Genomic DNA, 8,968 nt, shown 5'->3' on the forward strand with positions numbered 1-8,968 from the left:
CAGTTAATGACTCATCCAAGTTAAGCACATGTATAGACATCACCAGAGCAATGTAAAGGTCGTTCTGTGATAATCACAAGTTTTCAACATATCACCTTGAGAAAATGAGAACTAAAGGAACGCCTTGTACTCTGTGATAAGCAACTCAATTTATATTTTCCGTCCCTCAACTCTGTTGAAAGTATAGAAATGGTCCCTCAACTCCAAAACCATCAAATCTTAGTCCCTTAACTTTTGAAACCGGATAAGTTTAGTCCCTCATACTGCTTGAGCTGGTTTCGTCTGATTTGGAAGCGGTTTTGACCAAAACTTGACACATAGTCCAGGTTTGACTGAGAAGATGACGTGTGGGCCCACTCATCAATCTATGGACAGATAAAATAAGAGTACAAAATAAGCAGGAGGTTTGTGTTCAAACACGAGACCTCCAATCAGGTCAGCTTGCATGAAACTAGCTCGAGGCCTCGAGCCACACAGGCTGACGTTGATTCTTGTACTCTAAATTTCCAAATGGAGAGACGCACACAAAAAAAAGGCAGAGCAGACGCTCGCTCGCCGGCGACCACCATTGTTGCCAGCCGGCCGTGACAAGCGCAGCTCCTCCGCAGCCCGCGCAACAACGCTTCTACTACGCCGGGCTCCCCGGCATCTCCGTCGGTGACGAGGCCCTTTTCGTCCCAACCAAAGCTCGTGCGTCCTCTCTGAGCAGCCCCTAAGGGCATGTACAATGAAGGCATCACCTAGGTGCTGCCCCATGCCTCCACGAATGCACGAACGGGTGAGGAGGGTGGTTTCATCTAGCAGTTGCCCAACATGTGATACCAAGCTGCCATCATTGATGAGCATCTTTTTTATCTCTCTCCTCAGCTTTTTCACAGTTTAGTTTCCCATGCAAGGAAGAGCAGCAGTAGGATGTCACACTGGCTTGCTTTCTCCTCTATTTTCCTACCATTCTGGGCGAGGAGGCTGGTTCTTCTGCAGGAGACCCCTTTGGCCTGCAAGCAGCATGCTGGACCATCCGAACCTACGTGTATAGCTGGAGCACCACTCCACCGTGGAGCATCGGCCATGCCCTAATCCTCGACCTCACCCCGACGCCAGCCCGTGCTCCGCCTCCCACTGCCGTCGACGCAGTCGTCACTTCGTTGCTTCCCCGCCGCGTCCGAGCCATGCTCTAGTGATACGCTGGTTATTTCTCTCCTCTCCTGAAGCCTCCTCCCCGTGCCATCTAGCTGCCCGCATAGCGCCACCCGTCACCTCCGCTGGAAGCCATCGCCGGAAAAGCCTCGGCCGTCCCGCGTGCCCATGCTTGCTTTCCCAGCCATGCGGACACCCAGCTGGCTCCCCAAAAGCGTGCAGCCTCTCCCTACTAGCTCCTGCACCGCCCAGAGTGCCGCCGTCGTGCCCGCTGCCGGAGTTCCTTGCTGCGCCCAACAAGTGTTTGTGTAAATGCCTGACTGCTTGGTGTGTTGGGTGCTCGATGAGACAGTGACGTGGCGGTCAAACCCGGAGTATGTGTCAAGTTTTGGTCAAACACGCTTACACGTCAGATGAAAACCACCTTAAGCAGAAGGAGGGACTAAATTTATCCGGTTTCAAAAGTTGAGGGACTAAGATTCGCTGGTTTTAGACTTGAGGGACCATTTGTATACTTTCAAGAGAGTTGAAGGACGAAAAATATACTTTTCTCTTCTATTAATAACTTATTAACTGGCAATATAACTTATTCATACGTGAAAAAACTTCTCATGAAAATTAACACAAGCTATGTAGTCTATTGCTTGTGTGCTCTCCTGTATAACTACATGATAAATGCACAAGCAGGACATTTACTGCAAAATCATCAGAAGTAGTCGTCAATCATGATGGTTCAGTGGAAGTACTTAAGAAGGTTACTGATAAACTATATGGCCTAGTAAATTATCTAACCATGAAAACATTTTTCAATGCATGTGAGTTCAAAATGTCATATCCTATCCAACTCGAGTTCAAGCATTTGCTCAATATTCAGTACAAAACTTTTACATCTGGATCTAGATTCAGGTCAAACAAAAGGGTTGAGTGAGACAAAAACGAACTCCAAACTCAATAATCGAAACTGAATGCCCATGCTTATTTATCCATTATTTATCTTGGACATGAGCAAACAATTTGTTGTGTGATGTCATATATTTTTAAAGCAAGACTAATCCCCCCACAAAATCAGATCAGGTACAAAGAATATCAGTATCACATTTATTAACTCACTGCCGTTATTAATCCAAAAAATCTGGGTGTGTACTTGTCCAACAAATCACCTACTCCCTCCGTCTAGGTGAGTAAGTCATCTTAGGTTGTGCACCGTGACCAAGGAGGAGGAGAAAACGAGAGAACTTAATGTTCATTTGCTAATTAATAGCATTGCATGCAATGAACTAACCACTACATGTCGTGTTTGGTAGTCTCAAGTCATTAAAAGCATGCACACCCCATATCTCTTATTGGTTAATATGTCAAGAAACAAGAAACGAGGTAGAATTTAATGCACTGCGCCTAAGTGTTTTGGGATTATTTGGTTTTCGTAAGATGACTTACACACCTAGACGGAGGGAGTAAGAAATGATTTCAAGGGGGTACTGAAATCTGGTGTCCTACAAAAACAGTAAGCAGATGTTGCAAACAGGTCATCATATCTGGAAAATGATCTGTATATTACAACAAATCATCGTATTCATATTAGGTGAAAGTCATTATGCATCACATTATGAGATGCTAAAATTGGAATGACTAACAATGATTTGAAACATCCTACACGGATTGAAAGAATCAGGTAACTATGGAAGCCACAGATAGAAAGAACATAGCAGCTGACAACTTCTGCCTTTTAGAAAGAAAAATGAACAAACGCATTCCTGCAAGCAACATGTGCGTGTCAGTCTAAATGATGGTTTGAAACAATAAGAAAAGTGCTTACTCATCGCCGATAAATCACATCTCCCCCTCCACAAATTTTCGGAAGTCTGTGTATGCACGTTTAATTAGAACAGATCCTATTCAAGAATAGCAATTGTTCAGAAAGCAGGCATGAAGTAACTACCTCAAAGAGGGACAGATCCATCGTTGCAAAATTGATCCACGTATATTGAACAATTTGGAGAAGGCATCTCCAACAATATTAACTTTCCAGATTTAACTTATTTGACTAATTTGTTTCGATGGAAAGGAGGACAGACTGTGGAACTTATTTGACTAATTTGGTTCGATGGAAAGGAGGGGCAGATTGTGGGACTAATACGAAACAGAGGGCGAGCAAGGAAGCAAGTACGGAGGAGGAGGAGAGACCTTGGACTTGACGGAGCGCTTGATGAGCGACCAGAGCCCCGGCACGGACAGCACGAAGAGCCCCAGCGAGGTGTAGCAGCTCGCCTGCGAGTACCCCGTCCCCGCCCCGACGGGGCGTCGAGGAGCACCGTGGCGCTGTCGAGCGACGCCCGGGCCGGGTTTAGCTGGACCCCTCTTCGTCGGCTAGTCCCTGCTCGGCGCCGTGAGCAGGCGGCCGCCGGCCACGGAGAGGGAAAGGGAGGAGGACGCGGCTCGTGGAGACGCAGGCTTCCATTTCGTAGGGAGCAGGTGCACGGGATCGCGGACCATTGGTGGTGGAGCTACGGTCTGGATGGCATCTGCGGACCAGAAGCCGGAGGCGGCGAGCGACGGCGAGGCGCTGTGGCGAACGAGCGGCGGCCGAGAAGCTGAGGAGGGGTCGGCTAGAGCTTGCGACGACGGCCCAAGGAACTCCAATCGGAAATGGGATCCGCTGGCTTTCGGCCCGCCAATCGTTTGTCCCACATCGGCTAGCGAGGTAAAGCAGGACCGGTTTATAACCCGCACGCTGCTATCAGTCTTGTCCCTTCGGGGACACCCGGTAAATTATTATTATATGCATGACAAGCATTCATCAGGATGATACGCTACTATTTTCTATATACCCCACACAAGTTCATATTTTGAGATCCTACCACCCCAGGAAAGCACAGACTGGATCTCACGGAGGAGGAAGCCACCCCCCTGGTGGTGGACGAAGTTAGGGGACTGGCGGTGGCCAAGCAGATTGACAATACGGTGGTACGATGTGCAGTATGAACATGTGCCAAATTTTTGTTTCTCGTGTGGTCGTCTTGGCCACGCTGATATGGTTTGTCCTACACCTGGTACCCGGGATGAGAAAGGAGATTTGCCGTTCAATACGAGTCTGCGAGCACCGGATGATAGGAAACCTAGTGGATCAGGGGATAGCTCATCAAAGGATCATCAGAGCGCTAACAATAGTAGGACTGATGGGACTGGCCAAAAGGATAAGGCAAGTGGATCAGCTGAGGCTACCTCTCCCAGGAAGAACAGAGAGAATTTTAACAAGCGAAAGGGAGGGCCCCATCAGAATCAAGTGTATCGTAGGGTAGACCACTTAGCTTTGGCGAATTCTGGTAAGGAACAAACATATATAATAGTAGCATCGCCAATGGATATGGTTTTGTTTAATGCAAAGGGGCAGGATGTTTCTGTTGAAACTGAAGGTGGGGCCGAAGTTTTGGTAGAACCTGATGCTAAGAAAAAGAAACCAACGCCTCCAACATCTGAAGACTCGGCAGTGGCTGTTAGTCAGCCCTGCCGGAGCCAATGAATTATCTAAGCTGGAACTGCCGGGGGCTTGGGAACCCCGAGGCAGTTCGAGAGCTTCGGAAGATTGTGAAGCAAGAAGGGCCTTCCCTGGTTTTTGTTATGGAAACAAATATTAGGGCGACAAGGTTGGAAAGCTTAAAGCACTCACTTGGGTTTGCGGGATGTTTCGCGGTTGATAGTATTGGTCTCAGTGGTGGAATTGGATTGTTTTGGTCCAAGGATGTTACGGTTGAATTACAAAATTTCAGTTCTGGTCACATAGATGTTATGGTCCGGAAAGCTGATGATACTGCTCCGGCATGGAGATTTACCGGGTTCTACGGAGCCCCAAGAAGTGAGGAAAGACATCACAGTTGGAGGTGTTTGCGCACACTGCATGGTATTCAACATGAGGCATGGTTGTGTGTCGGCGATTTTAACGAGACGGAGCACGGCACTGAACACTTTAGTCGCGCTGCTAGACCGGAGTGGCAGATGCGTGCGTTTCGGGAGGTGTTGGAGGATTGTTCTTTGCAGGACTTGGGCTTCTCTAGCGTACCTTTTACATGGGATAATAGACAGGCAGGTGGTGCTAATGTTAAAGCCCGCCTTGATCGTGCTGTAGCAAATGCTGGCTTTCTACAACGCAATGAGCATTCACGTGTACGGCATATTAGCTCTGTAGAATCAGACCATTGCTTTGTATTGATTGAAACTCGTGATTATGTGAATAAAGGGGGACCACGACAGTTTCGGTACGAGGATGTGTGGCAGACTCATGCTGACTATGATAGTGTTGTGATGGATATGTGGCGTCGTAACCATACTGGGCACGGTCTTGCATCGATATCGGCTACTTTGCAATGTATGCAGAGGGAGCTGGGGTCTTGGGGGCACGAGAGTTCGGCTGCCTCGCAAAAACAGTAAGAAAACTTCAGAAAAAGCTTGAAATACTTCGGAAACAATCGGTGGGGAGAGGGCCCTCCGAGGAGGAGAAAGCAACGGTGGTTAAACTGCGGGAGGCACTTCGGCAGGAGGAAGTATGGATGAGGCAGAGATCGAGGGTGCCGTGGCTGCGACAGGGAGATCGAAATACAAAATACTATCAGGCTCAAGCAGCCCAGAGGAAACGTATGAACAGAATTTCTAACCTTCAGAGAGCTGACGGGACAATGTGTGCTACTGAAGAAGAAGATAAAACCGAGATCCAGTCATTCTACCAAGCATTATTTACGACTCAAGGCTTCCATGAGATGGATGAACTGCTGCAGTTTGTGCCTGAACGGGTGTCTATGGAGATGAACACTTCCCTAGATAAACCCTTCAAGGCTGATGAAGTGAAGAAGGCACTGTCTCAGATGTCACCGTCCAAAGCGCCGGGTGTGGATGGATTCACTGCAGGTTTTTTCCAGAGGCATTGGGAAGTTATTAAAGATGATCTGGTGCCAGCTATTCTGGACATTGTTAATGGAGGGGAGCTTCCGCCAGGGTTTAACGATACATCGATTACTCTTATACCCAAGGTACGGAACCCCCAGTCTATTTCACAATATCGCCCTATATCCTTGTGTCCGGTTCCCTATAAAATTGCTTCGAAGATGATTACCAATCGTCTCAAGCTTTTGATGGATATAGTTGTGGGAGAGGAACAGATTGCTTTTGTTCCCGGTCGCCTCATCACAGATAACGTACTTGTGGCTTTTGAAAGCGTACATGCGATGAGGAGAAGAAAGAAAGGGAAAAATTACTCGTATGCAGTTAAGTTGGACATGATGAAGGCTTACGATCGAGTTGAGTGGCATTATCTGGAAGCAATCATGTTGAAACTTGGATTCAGTGCAACCTTTGTGCGATTGATTATGAAGTGTGTCTCGTCGGTGAGATACACCGTTCGTGTTAATGGCGAGTTGATGCCTTTTTTCACTCCCTCAAGAGGATTTCGGCAGGGAGACCCAGTTTCACCCTTCTTGTTCCTGCTTTGTGCAGAAGGGTTGACATCCTTACTAAAGTTTTATGGAGGAGGCCACATTGATAGAGGTATAAGCGTGTCGTACAGAGCTCCATGGGTCAATCATCTCTTGTTCGCCGACGACTGCTTAGTCTTTATAAGCGCAACATCAGAGAGTGCGAATAGATTGAATAGAATCTTATTCATCTATGCTTCTTGCTCGGGGCAGTCAGTCAATCGCGAGAAGAGTGCGGTGTTTTTTTCACCTAATATGCCTACTAGTAGAAGAGAAGCTCTCAAACAAATTCTGGGTGTTTTGGTGGAAGCTTTCAGTGATAGATACCTGGGTCTCCTGACCGCGGTTGGGAGGATCACTAGTGGTACATTTGATCATATCGGGGAGAGCTCACGTAGCAAAATGAATGGATGGGCGGAACGGCTGCTAGCGTGTGCGGGCAGAGAGATCCTTATAAAATCAGTTATCCAGGCCATCCCTACTTTCAGCATGAGCTGCTTCCTGTTGACGAAGAAGGTATGCAAGAAGTTGACGTCTTGCATGGCAAAATTCTGGTGGAGTGGTTCCCTTGACAGACGATCTTTGCACTGGATATCATAGGACAGTCTCGCATCCCCAAAGGTTAACGGTGGTATGGGCTTCCGAGATCTACCATTGTTTAACTTGGCACTGCTAGGGAAGCATGGGTGGAGGTTCATTACAAATCCGGGATCCCTGTGCAGCCGTGTTATGAAGGGTCGCTATTTTCCTGATGGAGAGTTCATGGATGCAGTGGTACCACGCTCGTCGTCGGCCGTATGGTGGGCCATTATTGCTGGTCGTGGAGCTCTCGAGGAAGGACTTGTGAAGCGTGTGGGGACGGGCTCTACCATCTCCATATGGGCAGACAAATGGATCCCGGGATTGTCAACTCTTCAACCGACAGTTACACCAGGGGGCACTACATTGTCCTGGGTAAGTGAACTTATAGATGAAGAGAACTGGACATGGAAGAGGGAGTTGATTCGGGATGTGTTTATTCCCCCGGAAGCGAAAGTGATACTAAATATTCCACTTCGTCATGGCGGAGGGGAGGATTTTCTTGCTTGGGCTCATGAAGTTAATGGCAACTACTCTGTCAAATCTGTGTACCATGTTCTCGTGACTCGCAAAGAGTGTGCAGCTCTAGAGGAAGGGGCGGCTACAAGTACTTCACAGACTGAAGGACAGATGTGGAAGCGATTATGGAGGCTTAAGGTGTTGCCTAAAGTGTGCGTATTCTGGTGGCGAGTTGTGAGGAAGATTCTGTCAGATGAATGCACTCTTCGGCATAGACATATACAACCACTTGGTAGATGCAAAGTGTGTTTTGCAATGGATGAGGACTTGATGCAAGCTTTAGTGCATTGCACTCATGCGAAGATGTTCTGGGAAGAAGCTTATGACTGGCTGGGTGTGAGGCGGCCACGACTACATCCGGATACGTGGGCTCGGGACATTCTAGAAGACCCACAGTTCACAGATACTCAGAGGGCGCAGATGATCTCCGTTATGTGGGCGATTGGGCATTCTCGAAACAGAATTACGCACGACGGTGAGAAACTGGACCCGATGACGACTGTTCGGAGGATCAAGGAAGACTTGTCCGTCTTGGAAATACCGAGTTCTGCTGCTGCGATTTTACCGAGGTACGGTTGGGTGCCTCCGGAATCGGGGGTGGTCAAAATTAATACAGATGCAGCGATGAGTTCGGTCCTGGCTCAGTGTGGTGCAGGAGGAGTTGCTCGTTCTGACACTCGTTTGCTGGGAGCTTGGAGCAAACCCCATGGCGCTGAGGGATGGAGTTATCTTTGCGAGACTGCGCGGGTTCTCACATGTGATTATGGAGACAGACTGCCTGGAGGTAATGAACCTCTGGAAATCTCGCCATAATAGTCGTTCTGTTGTGGCATCTTTATTTGTAGAAATTGGTGAGCTAGCTACCAACTTTATTTCTTTTTGTATTCAACATGTAAACAGGTCAGCCAATCTACCGGCCCATCTTTGCGCTAAACATGCATGCACACTGATGGCAACCGAGAGTTGGACTGACACTAGACCTTCCTTCCTGCTCACTAGCCTACTGGCTGATGATGCTAGGAGTGCCTCAGTTGAATAAAGCTCCCAAGTTTGATCGCAAAAAAAAAAGATCCTACCACCCCACACAAGTACATGAGTTCTACTGGTCATATAAAAGATCCTCAAAGTTCTCATTTGATATTTTGAGATCCAAAAAATTAGGATTTCACGCGTCATCTTTTCAGTCAGGTCCTCATAATTTCATTTTTATCGTTTGAGATCCTTACGGCCAAATTTTGGGTGGCAAGCCAACTGCCAATTTTTACTCTTGA

General features: G+C 47.7%; 1 long non-coding RNA gene across 1 annotated transcript; it reads right to left on the reverse strand.

The window, feature by feature from the left end:
• Nucleotides 1-2,666: 2,666 nt before the first annotated feature.
• On the reverse strand, nucleotides 2,667-3,804 carry LOC119281816. Its single transcript, XR_005138558.1, has 2 exons — nucleotides 3,322-3,804; nucleotides 2,667-3,029 (listed from the first exon to the last, which is right to left on the reverse strand). It is a non-coding gene; the product is annotated as an uncharacterized LOC119281816 (long non-coding RNA).
• Nucleotides 3,805-8,968: the final 5,164 nt, after the last annotated feature.

The sequence above is a fragment of the Triticum dicoccoides genome, chromosome 3B (assembly GCF_002162155.2).
Source record: "Triticum dicoccoides isolate Atlit2015 ecotype Zavitan chromosome 3B, WEW_v2.0, whole genome shotgun sequence".
NCBI classification, from domain to species: domain Eukaryota; kingdom Viridiplantae; phylum Streptophyta; class Magnoliopsida; order Poales; family Poaceae; genus Triticum; species Triticum dicoccoides.